At 39.2% G+C, this 18,195-nt stretch overlaps 1 protein-coding gene across 6 annotated transcripts in view; it reads right to left on the reverse strand.

The window, feature by feature from the left end:
• Positions 1-18,195, reverse strand: part of pkp4 (plakophilin 4) — a 185,508-nt gene that overhangs the window by 167,055 nt on the left and 258 nt on the right. The window lies entirely within an intron of this gene.

Raw genomic sequence — 18,195 nt, forward strand, 5'->3', positions numbered from 1 at the left:
TGTTCCAGAAGAAATGGTCACATAAATTATACTGATTTTATTGCAATAATCCTTTGGATAATGAAACCAGGATTACTTTTTAAACAAATACTGCATTAAACAAAGCAGAACTACACTGTAACACAACAAATAAAAGTGACTAGATATATAAAAATCCAAATTTGCCAAGCCATTGTAAGAAGCCATCCTTTTTAAAGTCTGGATTTGAACTTATTTTTGTTATCCAGCTATTTTAGTTATTTCAGCCCAGCTTTGAATACACAGTGAAAATGTTTTATAGAAGACATTAATCAGCAGAACACACAAATAGGCCACATTTAATCCAGCTGAAGTGAAAGATGGTCAGGATTGGTGATGTTTAGACTTTTTTTCTTAGCAAAGTGCCCTTTGGAAGTTATCCTGAAACGCAAGTGTGCTCTGTGACATCTTTCCAATTGCATCAAAATCAGTGATTGATTTGGAATAGTCTTTCCTGTCTCAAAAAAAAAACAACAGAACAACACTTAAGGGCAAAGCAGAACCTAGAAGGGCCAGTGAGCAGAGCAAACTTTCAGGTGGATTCCTGCAAAGATTAGTTAGCATCTTGACCAATTGGACAAGGTGGCCAACTGAGATGCTAAGGATGGACTGCTCCATTGTTGCATCTCTTTTGGGCCACAATGTCCAGAATTCACTAACATACTTTTGATTCACTTGAGGGGGGGAATAGAAGCTTAAAAGAGGTAAAGGAAATATAGAAGTACATTGTATGTTGTGTACAGTAATACAAAAAAGTCCACATCAAGGTTGATCCACTCCATGTTCTCAAATAAGTATCATACACATGGGAAGTACTTCAGGTCAGCAAATGTCCCTTCAATGTGATGACAATCTTCCAACACTGAATAAACTTACAACAACTATCTGCTTTTACGAAGTGAAATGAATTAAATCCACCAACATCTAGTTTTCAAACACAAAATGATTAATACTAAATAAAAGCACGTAGACCATTCATCTCTGTATTTTTAAATCATCTAATAATTTCTTCATCAATAAGGTTTTGTCCTCATCTCCAAATTAATATCAGAAATCAGCAGCATTTGATTAATTGCAATAAAATACATTTACTCTCAAGCAGAGATCCAGCAGATTATCTTAAAAAAGCAAACCATTGTGGAGTTGCTCAATAGACTTTTACAGGTTTGTTTCTTCAAATCTGTTGAGGCTGGAGCCCATTCTCCAACATACAAAAGCTGTCCATGGGTCAGTGCAAATTGCATGGTGTGTAAAGATTAAAGCAAGTCAAACAATTCTAGAGAAGAAAACGAACGAGAATCCATTTAAAGGCAGAGTTCATCTACCTTCTCTACCCAGTCTCCTGAATGTTGAAAATTGTACTAGTTTGTCATGCATATTGAGAGAGTTTAGAACCATTCTTGAGCATGATGCTAATGGCCGCATTCCACATGATACATAAAGTGCATTGCATTGGATAAGCACTTTTCACTTTGCTCCTACAGTGTTGATGAAAACCTATTATATTTTGTCAGTCACTGAATTTTCTCACCACTAAAAAGGTATTTGACGAAGAATTTCTCTATCAAGTCAATGAAGTGCTTTAACTTGTACAACTTCTGTTTGGAAGATATGCTTATAGATGTTCTTCCATTCTATGCCCCCCCCCCCCACAAGAGTCTTGGTAATTTGAATATGTAAGCAGGGAAATTCTTGGGAAATACTAATTATGCCTTTTACTAAAATGAAAAGTAGTTCCACCAGTTTCTAAAGTAAATGCCTTTCCTCCCCTCTGATGGGATCAGATGTTTTGCTTCTTAGTTTATTAAACACTGGTGCCAATTCTATGCGTATTCAGGTAGCTCCCAATGTTGGTTTCCCACTTTGTTAAAGGCCGTAAGACGAAGGAGCAGAATTGGGTCATCTGGGCCATCGAGTCTGCTCTACCATTCCATCATGGCTGATTTATTACCTCTCTCAACCCCATTCTCCTGTTTTCTCCCATAACCTTTGACATCCTAACTAATCCAGAACCTATCAATTCCCACTTTAAATATGCTGTATGACTTGGCCTCAACAGCCATCTTGTGGCAACAAATTCCACAGATTCGCTACCCTTTGCCTGAAGAAATTCCTTATCACCGTTCTAAACGGACACCAATCTATTCTGAGGCTGTGCTCTCTGGTCCACAAGTCTCCCATTATAGGAAACATCCTCTCCACATCTACTCGATCTAAGCTTTTCAATATGTTTCAATATTGAAACACATCAACCATTCCAAATTTCTAAAGTGTAAGCTGGAGAAATGAATGACATCTATTACATGCTAAACCAACAGAATTTCAGTTATTCTGACATTGTACTACTGAAGCTGTTTGGGTGATCAGAGCCAAGTGACCAAGCAATATGAATCTGGGCATGAACTGGTTGGCGCAGGAGTAGATAAATGAAAGATTATATTGTTTTAATAATAATGGAAGTTTAATTTGATTTGCAAACCAGTGAGTACTTTAAAACCAATGATAGAATGTCAAAATCTTTGCAAAATTTCTATACAGTGGAGCCCATCTTAACTAGTTGTGCCATGTTCTGCACACTGAAAAAGGCTCAGTCTATCACATGCAAAGCCCTCCCCAACTCTGAGCAAAGTTACATGGAGTGCTGTCACAAAAATGCAGTATCCTTTAAAGGCCTCCACCATGCAGACCATACCCTCTTCTTTGCTACTACAATTGGTTAGGAGGTCCAGAAGCTTGGTTCCATACAACAGGTTCAGGAATAGTTATCACCCTGCAACCATCAAGCTCTTGAATTGGTGTGGATAATCTCATTCACCACTACATGAACTGATTCTATGACCTACAAATTTTCAAGGACTCTTTACAACTCATGTAGGCAAAGTGGGTGGCATGGCTCTGCTGGTAAAGAATGGCATTAAATTAGTAGAAAGATGTGACATAGGATTGGAAGATATTGAATCCTTGTGGGTTTGAGCTGAGAAACTGCAAGGGGAAAAAGACCCTGATGGCAGTTATATACAGGCCTCACAAACAGTAGCTGGGACGTGGACCACAGATTACAATGGGAAACATAAAAGGTGTGTCAAAAGGATAATGTTATGATAGTCATGGGAGATTTCAACATGCAGGTTGATTAGGAAAATCAGGTTGGTCATGGAAGTCAAGAGAGTGAGCTTGTTGAATGCCTACGAGATGGCATTTTAAAGCAGTTTGTCACTGAGCCGACTAGGGGATCAGCTATACTGGATTGGGTGTTGTTTAATGAACTGGAGATGATTAGGGAGCTTAAGGTAAATGAACCCTTAGAGGCAGCGATATCAATGCGAATGAGTTCAACTTGAAATCTGATAGGAAGAAGGTAAAATCTGATGTAGCAGGATTTCAGTGGAGTAAAGGACATTACAGTGGTATGAGAGAGGAGCTAGCCAAAGTAAATTGGAAGGAGCTGCTGGCAGGGATGACAGCAGAGCAGCAATGGCGTGAGTTTCTGGGGAAAAATGAAGAAATACTCAAATGTCAAAATAGTACAACCGTGGCTAACAAGCCAACTCAAAGCTAATGTAAAAGCAGAGGGCATACAAAAAAGCAAAAATTATCAGGAAGAGAGATGATTGGGAAGCTTTTAAAAACCTACAGAGAGTAACTAAAAGAACCATTAGGAAGGAAAAGATGAAACATGAAAGCAAGCTAGCAAACAATATCAAAGTGGACAGTAAAAGCTTTTTCAAGTATGTAAAAAAAAGAGATGAGAGTGGACCACTTGAAAAAAAGACTGGAGAAATAATAACGGGGGACAGATGGCAGGTGAACTAAATGAGTATTTTGCATCAGTCTTCACTGTGGAAGACACTAGCAACGTGACAGATGCTGAAGTAGCAGTATGGCAGGTGTGAGTGCAGTTACTATCACAAGGGAGAAGGTGCTCAAAAAGGTGAAAGAACTTGGACCAGATGAACTATACTCTAGGTTCCTGAGATAGGTAGTGGTAGATATTGTGGAGGCGTTAGTAATGATCTTTCAAAAATCATTGGACTCTGGCATGGTGCCTGAGGACAGGAAAATTTCAAATGTCACTCCACTCTTTAAGAAAGGAGGAAGGCAGCAGAAAGGAAATTACAGACCCATTAGCTTGACCTTAGTAGTTGGGAAGATGTTGGAGTCAATTGTTAAGGATGAGATTATGTCTTACCTGGAGCACAAGACAAGATAGGACAAGTTCAGCATGGTTTCCATTGTCAGAAGGCCTTTTGACAAAGTAAGCAGCCTCATGTGTGGCACCAAGTTAAGAGCCCATGTTATAACAGGAAACTTGCTGCATGGTTAGAGCACTGGCTGATTGGTAGGAGGCAACAAGTGGGAATAAAAGGATCCTTTTCTGCTTGGCTGCCAGTGAGTAGTGGTGTTCCACAGGGGTTGGTGTTGGGACCGCTTCTTTTTATGCTGTACATCAGTGATTTACAGAATGAAATTGATGGCTTTGTTGACAAGTTTGCAGATGATACAAAGACTGGTGGGAGGGCAGGTAGTATTGAGGAAACAGGTAAGCTGCAGAAGGACTTAGCTAAGCAAGAAAGAGGCAAATGAAATACACTGTTGGAAAATGCTTGGTCATCCACTTTGGTAGTCGAAATAAATGTGTGCATTTTTTTCAAATGGGAAGAAAATCCAAAAATCTGAGATGCAAAGGGACTTGGGAGTCGTTGTGCAGCACACCCTAAAAGTTAACTTGCAGGTTGAGTTGGTGGTGAGGTAGGCAAATACAATGTTAACATTCATTTCAAGAGGTCTTGAACAGAGACGTGTTTGCTGAGGCTTTATAAGGCACTGATGAGGCCTCAGCTTGAGTACTGTGAACAGTTTTGGGGTCATCTAAGAAAATATGTGATGGCATTGGAGAGGGTTCAGAGGAGGTTCACAAGGATGAGTCCAAGAAGGAAAGGCTTATGATACGAAGAATGTTTGATGGCTCTGGGTCTGTACTCACTGGAATTGAGAAGGATGAGGGGAAAATCTCATTGAAACCTTTCGAATGTTGAAAAGCCTAGACAGAGTAGATGTGGAAAGAATGGCTGGGGAGTCTAGGACAAGAGGGCACAACCTCAGGATAGAGGGGCATCTATTTAAAATAGAGATACCTGAGAAACTTCTTTAGCCAGAGGGTGGTGAACTTGTGAAATTTGTTACCACAGGCAGCTGTGGAGGCTAGGTCATTGGGTGTATTGAGGGCAGAGCTTAAAAGGTTCTTGATTGGTCATGGCATCAAAGGCTAGGAAGAGAATGCTGGGGAATGGGGCTGAGGGGAAAAAGGGATCAGCCATGACTGAATGGCGGAACAGACTCGATGGGCCATATGGCCCAATTCTGCTCCTATGTCTTATGTTCTCAGCATTATTTTTATTAGCACAGTCTTCTTTTGAAGATTGGGTTATTGTCAATCTTTGTGTACAGCTTTTTGTAAAAATCTATTATATTTACTTACTTCTGCAAAAAGGCAAAATGCAAGATAGCAAATGATAACATACAAGTACTTCTGTAATAAATTTACTTTGAAAATTGAATGCTCTTCTGAGTGAGGGTCTAGCACTGAAGCCTAATTTTATATTTTTCAAAACACATTTGCTTGTAAGTATCATAATTCCATGCATTTTAAATAAAATGTTATCTTGTAGTAGTTCCATTATGATCTTAATAGAAGCTTGGTTGTTAATGCTTCTAGTATGTGCGTGTAAAAAAAACCCAAACACTAATAACTTACATCAGTTTGTGATTTTAATTTAAAACATTGCATGAATATAACCTTTGGAAGTGATTTAGATTGTTATTCCATCCTTTACTTTAAAAGAGTATCCACCTCCATTTTGTAATTCAAAGCTCCAATCTTCCTGTCTGGATGCATAATGGCTTGGTATAACAACCATGCTGCACATGACCACATGAACAGAAGGGTTACGGGCACCAGCCTCCCAGTCATGGACTCTATATTTCCCACTGCCTCTGCACAACTCCCATCCCAATCAAAGACAGTTTCTCTTCTCCCCTCTCCCATTGGGTGGAAGATACAGAAGCCTGGAAGCATGTACCACCAGGTCAAGGACAGTTACAGCCCTGCTGGCATAAGACTATTACATGGTTCCCTAGTATATTAAGATGGACTTGTCCTCACAAACTAACTTGTTATGACCATGCACCTTATCGTCTATCTGCACTGTACATTGTCTGTAACTGTTGCACTTTATTCTGCATTGTTCTTGCTTTACTTTGTTCTACCTCAACACATTGTGTAATAAATTGAACTGTATGAACAGTGCGCAAAACAAGCTTTTCACTTTATCTCAATACACGTGACAAGAATAAACCAATTCCAATACTTTTTAGTCATAGTTTTGAAATGTGGCACACAAGAATGTAATAGTCGATATACAGTTTGTGGCCCCCTTTGCAATTACCTGGTTTTCTGAATTAAAATGTGGTCTGATCTTCATCTAAATCACAATCTGCCTAGACTAATAAACACACAAACAATTGTACTTTTCATGCCTTTTTTGAACACTGATTTTGTTTAAATCAGTCACAGTCCAGGCTGAAAAAAGTATGTGAACTCTTGTATTTAACCTCCTTCAGCAACAATAACCTCCACCAAACATTTCATATAGCTGCTAATCAGACTTGCACAATGGTGAGGAGGAATTTTAGACCATCCCTCTGCAAAAAACTGTTTCAATTAATCAATATTTCTGGGTACCTTGCATGAACAGCCCTCTTCAGCTCATGCCATAGCATCCCAATTGGGTTAAGGTCTGGACTCTTGGCCATTCCAAAACATGAATTTTCTCCTTTTTAAACCAAGGAGATTTACTCCTGTTTTATTGCATTATCCAACTTCCATTAAACTTCAAGTGATGGACCACAGCCCTGACATTCTCCTGCAGAATGTCTAGCTACAATTTTGAATACACTGTTCCCTCAACAATTGAGAGCTGGCCTGAGGCAGCAAAGCAACCCCAAACCATGATGTTCCTTCCACCATGCTTCACAGTTGGGATGAGGTTTTGGTGTTTGTGTGCAGTGCTCTTTTTCCTCTAAACATAGCAGTGGGAATTTTTGTCAAAAAGTTCAACTTTCGTCTCATCTGTCCACAGAACATTGTGTCCTGAAGTCCACAATCAATTCCTTGATCTTACTGATGTTGCATTCAAGGCCGATTGTGATTTCACTCAATCAGCCAATCTTGCTCTTGTATGCCTCCACATTACCATCTGAGATTTTGTTAACGGTGGTGTCATCAGTGAATTTATAAATGGTGCTCGAGCTGTGCTCAGCCACAGTCATGACAGTAAAAAGAGTAGAACAATGTGCTAAGCACACATCCTTGGATATGCAGATGTGTTCATAGTCCACAAAGGGATGACATTACTGGTCTGCACTGACTGTGGTCTTGTTGTAATGAAGTCAAGGATGCAACTGCAGAGGGAGATAGAGGCCCAGGTTTTGAAATTTGTTGGATTAGTACTGCAGGATAATGGAATTGAAAGCCAAGCTGTAAACCATCAACATCAACCTGAACCTGAAACAGGTGTTGCTGTTGTCCTGATGGTCCAAGGCGGAATGGAGAACCTATGAGATAGCATCTGTTGTAGTGGCAGTAGACAATCTGCAACTAGTCCAGGTATTTGTCCAGGCACTTGCCGAAGCAGAAGCTAATTCTAGCCATGACCTACTGGCAAAACACTTTATATGTTAAATTTAAGTGGTACCAAGCAATAGCTGTTGAGGCAGCTTATCACTTAGGTACCAGTATGATCAATGCCCTTTTGAAGAAGGTTAGAACCTCCAACTGCAACGAGGGCTGAAGATGTCTTTGAACACTCTAGCTAGTTGGTCAGCACAAGTATTCATTACCCTACCAGGTACATTATTGGGCCAGACACCTTGCTGGGTTTACTCTTGAAGGATGTTCTGATTTTGGCCTCCGACACAGATCAGGGCTTGCCAGATGCTCTTGGGAGTCACACAATTGTAGTTTAAATTCTCCCTTTCAAATTGTGGATAGTAGTCACTCAGTTCACCAGGGTGTGAAGCATCACAGCCATTTATGCTGATAGGTTTTTGCCTTACTGTAAGTGATAGTATACAAACACTGTCACAGCTATCACGTGTCTCTTCACACAAATTGCCTTTTTGCTCTCTATGGTTTACTATAGGTCATAGTTGTACTTCTTCTAGGACTCCGGATCATTGGTCTTGACCACCACAGATCTAGCCCTCAAAAGATTGCAAATCTCCTGGTTCTTCAAGGGTCTTGAAGCCATACTCAGGTCTTGATGAGGTTAGTGGAAAAAATGGCATGTTCATTCACAGGCATAGAAGACAAGATTTTCTTGAAGAAAACAAGATTGGTAGATGCCTGGAATGCACTGCAGGATAGGTGGGAGAAGATACAATAGCGAAAAAGGATCTAGCGTATATGACGAATAAATTCTTCAAGCTTCCAGCTATCGATTTTAACTGACATTACGATGACAAATTCATCATTAGGGATGATGCCTGGGCACATATTTTCTGGTTGTATTTATACTCCCAACTTCAGTCCCTCCTGATTGGATGAGGCCCCAACCAATCAGGTTTCTGCTGTCTCACTTGGCTTATAATCAAATTCCAGTTTTTACTTAGAGCGAGACCTTCGTTTGTGGAATAAAACTAGAGGAAAAGAATTTTAACAAAGATGAAGGTCTCACTCTAAGTAAAAACTGGAATTCAATTGTAAAGGTGTGACAGCAGAAACCTGATTGGATAAGGACTAATCAATCAAGAGGGACAGATGAAGGAGGTACAAACACCACCAGACAAGACATTCCCAGGCATCATCCCTAATGAAGATGGCAGAGTTTGTCATTGAAACATCAGTTAAAGTTAATACCTGTATCAGACTGGAAGCCTGAGAAGAGTTTACTTGAGATACAACAGCATTTAGACACACGTGAACTAACAAGGAACTGAAGGTAACAGACCATATGTGGGTGCACTGGATCAGTTAGATCCAGGTTGGTACAGACAGAGTGGACTGAGGGAGGGGTGGCGGGGCTGTTCCTGTTTTAAAAGATAGAGAGGGAACAACTGGGGTAGTGCAGTGAAGAAAGAACATGCAGCAAGCTGTTAGAACTTGAAAATTCAATTTTAAGGGCACTTAAATGACTGTGCAATTTCACCTTCTTCCACCATCCTACCACTCCCAAAAACAAGAAATAGAAAATGGAATTGGAAAACACTTGGTTGTGAAGGATAAGCGATCAAATGGAAATAATTAGCAATTTACAAATAATTTAATATATACTATACATGTTGCATAGAAATACATAGTGCAGATTTTTTCATTGCTATTCATCATAGGGTTAAAATAATACCCTCAAAAGTCAGCAACTAAACTTACCTTATCCCAAAAACTGAGATTCTTGTCTGAGGTTAGTAGCTAATGCACAATTAGAAACAGTTGCATGCACTGCTGGGTACTGCAACTTCAAGGACAGTCATGAAAAAGGTTGTAACTTAGCTTCACTTTACAAGTGACAGGACATTAGATGAGAAAGAATGAAAGCTTTTCTCCAGCGCATAGAATAGCGACCAATCATTTACAAGCTGTGAGGGAAAGGGAAAATAAGTGAAAATTTGTTTCTATAAAGACCAAAAGCTATAGGAGCAGAATTGCCATTTGGCTCATCAAGTCTGCTCCACCATTCAATCCCCACACAAACACACTGTCTTACTCTCACCCTATAACCTTTAACACCCTTACTAATTAAAAACTTACCAAGCTCTGCTTTAAATATACCCAATGACATAGCCTCCAAAGCCATCTATGGCAATGAACTCCACAGATTCACCATCTGCTGGCTAAAGAAATCCTTCCTGTTCTCAAGGGACATGCTAGTACCTCTGTTCTTCCCTGCTGTAAGAAACATCCTCTTCATATCCACTCTATCTCGGTCTTTCAACATTTGATAGGTTTCAATGAGATTCCCCCCCCACATTCTTTTAAACTTCAGCAAGTACAGGCCTAGCACCTTTGAACACTACTCACACGTTAACTACTTCATTTCCAGTATCATTCTAGTAAACCTCCTCTGGACCTTCTTCAATGCCAGTATAAAAGGCCCAAATCTGCGTACAATACTCCAAATGTGGTCTGGCCAATGCCTTATAAAACCTCCTAAGATGAACATTGCATCTGCCTTCCTTACCACCGACTCAACCTGAAAGTTGATCTTCAGGGAACCCTGTACTGGGACTCCCAAGTCACTTTGTAGCTCCACTTTCTGAATTAACTTCCCACTTAGAAAATAATTGACACATTTATCCCTTCTACCAAAGTGTACGATCAAATACTTCCCTACACCTAATACTATTGGCCATTTGTATGCCGATTCTCTTAATCTGTTTAAGTCTTTCTGCAGACTCACTGCTTCCTCAATATGACCTGTCCTTCCACCTATCGTTGCACCATCCACAAACTTGACAACACATAAGTTAACAAATTATCAAGGGACCATTCAAAATTAATAAAATGAAATATTTTGAAAAGCACAAAGAATCACATTAATATTGTTCTAACACATAATATATGCATATAAGTAGTTATATATAATATCAAGGAAGAGGCACGAAAATGGTAGAATATGACATAATCAATGTACTTTGGGATATTATTCTAATCAACATTAAGTCAGTACTTCAGATACATAGAATTTCTGCTTGTGTATCTTATCCAACAGTATGGAAAATACTAGAACCTTTGCTGGAAGATAACATACTAAAACATCTATAATTAGAGAGACAAGTAACTTAAGATATGCGACTGTGACAAATGCAATCTATTCTTGCTCAGTCATCACCCTTTACCTTCAACCTTCAGCACTGCTGACCACACCAAAGAGCTCCAAAGCTTGATGATAAAAGTATTTCCCATACTTAGCTACATTTTTATACATATAGTCATAGCTATAGGAAACTCAGCATTGACTTCTCTTCCCAATTCCAAACCTGTGCCTCGACCTTCTTCCCCAATGCATGAACTACATGTTGGCGGTTGGTAACATCATTGAGGAAAAAGGAGATTTTATTTGCACGCAATAACAGTTTGCTCTATCGCATCTCCATTTCCTTTCACGTTTCCTACACGGCAACTGTCAGAATGCTTGCTCATTACTAAATGTTGAATATGCAGAAATTTGAAATTGAATATTGAAGAAAGCAAAACATCTATTGATCACCATCACAAATTCCCTGCCTCCCTCCGCAACTAGCAGTCGTGGGTGTCATTTTTAACCTAGTTTTTCTAATTTCGTACCCATACCATCAACAAAACTCCTCTCTTCAGCCCTGTCCCAGTCTCAGCTTATTTGTGACCGAAGTGTTATCCACAACAGGTGGGTAGGCAGAGGGGTCAGGGTGGCTCCATTGGTATAAAATGATATCAAATCCTTAAAGAGGTGGCATTGGATCAGAAGATGTAGAATCCTTCTGGGTAAAGAAACTACAAGGATAAAAAGACACTGATGGGTGCTATATATTGGACTCTGAACAGTGGCCACAATGTGGGATTCAAATTACGCAGGGAAATAACAAAATCATGTGAAAAGGGCAGCATTACGATCGTCATGGGCTATTTCAATTTGCAAATAGATTAGGCAAATCAGGTTGGTGCTGCATCCCAAGAGAGAGTATTTATAGAATGCCTACAAGATGGCTTTCTTGAGCAACCTGTGGTTGAGCCCAATAAGTGAAAGGCAATTCGGGATTGGGTGTTGAGTAATGAATCAGATTTGATTAGCGTGCTTAAGGTAAAGGAGCCTATAGGGGTCAGTGATCATAATATGATAGAACTCAACATGTATAGTAGCTTGAGAGGGAGAAGCAACGTCAGATAATATCAGTATTACAGTGGAATAAAGGGAATTACAGAGGTATGCGAGGACCTGGCTAAAGTTGATTGTAAGGGGACACTAGATGGGATGCAGTTGGTGATTGACGTAATGGTATTTGCACTGGAGTTCAAGGCAAATGGTCCAGGGTTCAAATCCAGTCAGATCCCTGCACACTTTCCATCTGTGCAGGGTTGAGAATCGAGCTAGCAATTCTGCTTCTTAAAAAAACACAAATTCTAAAGAAAATGCAACAATAACTAGAAGGGATAACGGCAGAACAGCAATGGCTGGAGTTTCTGCAAGCAATCTGGAAGGGACAGAATAGATCCCAAAGATGAATAAGTATTCTAAAGGGGGAGGGGGAAAATAACAGAAACAGGCTGACAAGGGAAGTGAAAGATAAAAATTAAAGATAAGGCATATACCAAAAATTAGTGGGATGTTGGAGATTTAAGACTGCTGGACAGTGATGCTGGATGCTGAATGGGGTAGTAGTAAGAGACAAAGAAATGGCAGACAAACTTGAGTATTTTGTATCAGCCATGTAAGGTGCCACACAAGGCTGCTTAACAAGAACCCATGATATTACAGGAAATGTACAAGCATGGATAGAAGATTGGCTGACTGACAGGAGCATAGGAATGAAGGAGGTCTTTTCTGGTTGGCTGCCGGTTACTAGTGGTGCTTCACAGGGATCAGTGTTGGGACTTCATTTCACATTATGTCAATTATTTGGATGATGGAATTGATGGCTTTGTGGCCAAGTTTGTGGATGATACAAAGATTGGTAGAGGAGCAGACAGTGTTAAAAAGGCAGGGAGTCTGCAGAAGGGCTTGGAAAGATTGGGAGAATGGGTAAAGAGGCAGATGGAATATAGTATAGGAAGTGTACAGTCATGCATTTTGGTAGAAGGAAGAAAGGAATAGCCTATTTTCCAAAGAGGAGAGAATTCAAAAGTCAGAGGTACAAGGACCTTGGAAATCCTTGTGCACGATTCCCTAAAGGTTAACTTGTGTGTTGAGTCAGTGATAAGGGAGGCAAATGCAATGTTAGCATTCATTTCGTGAAGGCTAGAATATAAAAGCAATGATGCAATGTTAAGGCTTTATAAGGCATTGATCAGACCGCACATGGAGTACTGTAGTAATGTATTGTGTTATGTAAAAAGGTTAAAGATCATATGGCACAGCACGCCCAACATCAAAGCCCACTTTCTGTGCATCAATATATATCTAAATTGGAATTTGTTTTTTGTTTTGGTGTTTTTTTGTGTACATTTTAATTATAAAAGTTTCTTTATCTTTTTTCTTCTTTTTATGGATAAGAGGAGAATCAATTATGTTTTTCTTTATTATATACTATTAGGTAAATACTATGTACCATCTTGATAATGTTTATTTTACCTAGATATTTGAGATAATTCTCCTCTTGGTTATATATGTACTCTTTTATTTAACTAATAAAAAGATTGATAAAGAAAGGAAAGCTGTCTCAGAGACTAATCAAGTAAACTGCAGAATAAAGTCACATTGAAGACAGAAACAATACTCATGGAGATAAGCTCTATTGTTACATGGCATTTCAAAATTCAAGACTGTTAAATGTCATTTCCTGCACACAAGTGTAAGAACAAAATAACTGTTACACCGGAGCCGATGCAGTACAAAACAAAACACAAAAGATAAAGAACACAACAGTAATAAAAAATATAAACACACAAGGTAGCTTTTATACATAGATTGACTGTATGTTCATGAAGTGATTGTAGGCTGTACATAAGGTGACTGAGGGGAAAACAATTAAGTAGTACTGGAGTTAGTGGAGTTACTGTGTTATTTACTATTATTTATAATGAACAGCAGGTTACATACTATTTACCATGTGTTAGACTTTCTGCTGAGCTTGAGATCATAGCTAGTGTCAGATTTATGAAGCAAGTTGGAACTTCTAAGACTTTCTGCTGAGCTTAGGATTGTTTGGGTTATTAGACAATTGGCAAGGGACAATAAAAAGTTTAAGTCATTGTGTGAGCAGCAGAGTTCAAGCAGGGACCTAAGGCTTTGGCAAGAGATGGAGGCTTGGTTGAGGTTTCTGTTTTTCTTCTTATTTAGTTTCATTCATTATTAGCAGCAAGAATGGAATCCCTCGCAGTGATGTGCTCCTCTTGCAAGATACGAGAGATCTGGAAGACTTGCAGTTTCTTTAATTGCTACCTAAAGCTCATTCAGGAGAATGGGAAGCTAATAGGTAGGAGCTACAGAGAAGCAGTCATACCCAAGTTGCAGGAGGCTGGATGATTGTCAGGTGAGTAGGGAGTGGACATGTGGAGTACCCCATGGCCATTCCCTTCAATAACAAGTAGACCACTTTGTATGCTGGTGGATGGGAGGAAAGACAACCTACCAGAGTAAGCCACAATGACCAGGTCTCTGGCAATGAGTTTGGTTCTACAGTTCAGAAGGGAAAGGGGGGAAAAAACAGCAGATTGAATACTTGGGGAAGAGACAGAAGATTCCTGATGAAGTCCTGCTAAAGGGTCTTGGCCCAAAACGTCAACTGGTTACTCTTTTCCGTAGATGCTGTCTGGCTTGCTAAGTTCCTCCAGCATTTCATGTGTGTTGCTTTGGATTTCCAGCACCTGCAGATTTTCTCATGTTTGAGACAGGAGATTCTGTGGACAAAAATGAGACTCCAGGATGGTGTCTCCCAGTTGCAAGCTGAGGGACATCTCAGCTCAGGTCAACAGCATTCTTAAGGGGGAGGGTGTGCAGACAGAAGTTGTGATACACATTAGTACTACTGTACACAATTTTCTCTGCACATTGTGTGTTTGACTTTTTTTTAAAAAGAAGTTTTACTGGTTTTTTTTGTTCTGTGGCTGCCTCCAAGGAGAGAAAAATTGAAGTTGTATATGGTATACACACTTTGATAATATATGTACTTTGAACACACCAGTGAAAGTAAGAATAGGATATGACAGATGAATGTGTGGCTGAAGAATTGGAGCAGGGAGCAAGGTTTCCTCTTGTGGATCACTTGGATCACTTTTAGGGTAGGCATGACCTGTACAAAAGGGATGGGCCTGTATACCTGTATATACTGGAAAGTTCTATGCTCATTGTAAAAGAAAAATCAAAATGGTGTTTAGAAGCTCAAAACTGAGAACTCAAGCTAATGTTGTAACCTGAGACCAATTTCAGTGAGAAAATTGATTTCCAGTAAACCCATGACTTATTACTTGTTTATTAAGCTTTGGGACCAACTGCAGGAGTAATGAGTGAGTCCACCTATCTTGACCATCAAGTACTTCAGCCAATTGAAGTTGAATTCCCTACCAAAAGCACAGAGATTATTATTGACAGAAAATTAAATTTGTTTGCTGCAAAAAAATACTACACTGCAGAAGCAGACTAGAGACTTACCTTCCTATTCCCTACTATATGCTATCTACAATTCAGTTGTGTGACATAATACTTTCAGTAATGTGGATAAATACAAGTTCAACAAGAAAGACAAAGCAACCCATCAGACTACAACATCCAGTACCTTAATTTTTTACTATTTCCATAATAATACAATGATTCTGTAATACATCTACAATGATAGTTCAGCAATTCAACATGGCATCTTCAGCAGCAATTCACACATTTTCACCCTTGAAATTTAAGAAGCTAGGATTAGCAGACACTAGGATATAATGCACTATCACCAAATATTTCTGCAAAAAAAGTTAGTAGTACGAGCTCTTTGTAAGCACTATTCATTGATCTGTAAATTCATAGAGACAGGGTCTTTGTTGCACTGATTCCATACTGACCATCAGCCACCCATTTGCATCAATTCCTTTTTTAAAGCAAATTTCCTAATTTTCATAAACTCCCCCCATATTCACCACACCTACATATTTATCACGGTAAATTAACCCACTAATCTGCATGTCTTGGGGATGTGGAAGGAAATCAGAACATCCAGAGGAAACGTACATGGTCACAGGTAGAAGGTGCAAACTTGACACAGAAGGATCCATAGTCAGCACTGAACCCTGGTCTCTGGTGCTAGAAAGCAGAGACTGCACTATGTGCTCCACTTCTTGCCTTTTAGATACATACCCAATTTCATATGAATACTACAAATGAACACGCCTCCCATCACCACCCTTGGCACTGCATTTTGGAACCTAAGCAATCACACTTTTTTATTATTTGCAAATCACCTTCCTTCATTCTATATTCCATAATTCTTGATCCTACCGTGTAAACACAATCTCTACGTCACTCTTTGACAAATCTATAACATAAGGTCCCTATCACCAGAATCCTTTGGAAACTGTCTTCTACACTGTCTCTAAAGCTTTTGCATCTTTCCCAAAAAGTGTGGCTCATTTAAAGCAGGAGTCCACAGAACCCCTGGTTAACTGTCGGGATCCACAGCGTAAAAAAATGTCGGGAACCCCTGATCTAATTGGATACTACAGCTGCAGACAAATGCATTTTCTAAGGGCTCATTGTCACATTCATGCTAATATACTTTATGCTGCTTATAAAGATTAGAGATTCCACGTGCATTTAAACCACATTTCCAACCTACACTCTCAAGTTCAACAGGTTATGCACACACACACTCAACCAGTTCTTGTCGGCACAATTCTGAAAGTCACTTTTTGTTCTTTTCATTCTTCCTACCAAATTCCAAATTTCACACTTCCCAGCATTAAATTTTATCGTACATCTGCCTATTTCGTCCACATTTCCTTTAAGTCTATTACAGATCTTCAAATTTTGTTTCTAAATACATAAAAAGATATTGATGCACCTGAGGATTGTGGCACACAATGAGATACAATACATACAGTAAGGCTTGTGTGCAATACAGAAAAGCATTTTAATATTGTGTTGCAGTCTGTTGATCGCTCCACCCTTTTGTACACAAAACAGTTGCATCTATAGTATTTACTTGAACCTCAAAGCAATTCATGTTCAGTACATGAGCCAAATGATGCTGTAAATATTGCCGTCTTTACTCTCAATGACATTTTTAACATTTATCTAATCTAACAAAGCTAAATTCTCTGGAATTTAAATTTAGTACAAGACTGAAATTTCTATGGGTCTCTCTCTCTACTGCATGATCTACAAGCCATCTAACAGTTTATTTTATGATTTTTCAGTTCCTATGCTGTTTTCATCTTTGAAATAAAAAGCAGAATACACGATCAAGCTCTTTTTCAAGATGGTATAGATTTGATAAAAGGCACATTTCTATTTAAAAACAAAGACAATAAGTTTATGGTCAAAACAAAAGCATTATTAAGAATACTTCATCTGAGAACAAGATGCTGAATGATGAAGTATCGATAACATAAGGGATTTGACAAACCGATGAATTACACGAACCTAGTCTCATGTCATTCACAGGTTTGTATACGTTTCCGTAAAACCCCCTGCTCCACAAATTTGTTTTTTTAAAAAGAAATTTAAGTACTGAATTGTCAATTGATGATTTCATTTAAATTGGCCGAGTTGAAGTAAGCTTATAAAATAAGACAGTTATCGATCTGAAATACACTGAGCGCTGCATGTTTCGAATTTTGTTCCGCAATAACTCATAATCAACGGGATTAAAATTCTTAAATATGCAACTGTGAAATTACCTTATTTAAAAAAAATTGCTTTCCAGTTAAAAGTTAACAAAAACCAGTCACACCCGCTGAGATTTAGTTACGCCCAATTACTGCACAAGGGCTGTTTTATCACCATTCACAATCAGCGATCATATTCTCGACAGACTAGTATAGCCAATGCAGCATAACTGGCGCAAAGGCGTACTACGTTCCAGTAAATGATACAAACAAACGATAGATCCCTGCAGTTGCAATGCAAGCTTTTTTTTATATTTCACGATCATTACACTGGAAAACACATGAACAGGAGAAAACGGTCTGTCGGTACTCGAATTCCAATCACAGCTCAAATAGAAAGCTTTATCGCCACACCTTCACTGTATTCGGCACTCATCGAAGTATACAGGAACATCGAAACCCCATTTCAATGAACAGAAAACATTTCAGAGAGTGTTGCTTTGGGATTCACCCCAAGAACAATGGGGGAAAAAATCAAAGATTGCGGAGAATAGAAGTGGAACAAATTCCCTTAAAAGTAATCACTAATGACATGGGGTGGGGGGGGGGAGTGGAGAGAAGAAGAGATGGGGAATAAGGCAAACAGCCCGCACCCGGCTCCCTACCCTTTCCAGCTTCCA

The sequence above is a fragment of the Hypanus sabinus genome, chromosome 4, assembly GCF_030144855.1.
Source record: "Hypanus sabinus isolate sHypSab1 chromosome 4, sHypSab1.hap1, whole genome shotgun sequence".
Taxonomy (NCBI): Eukaryota; Metazoa; Chordata; class Chondrichthyes; order Myliobatiformes; family Dasyatidae; genus Hypanus; species Hypanus sabinus.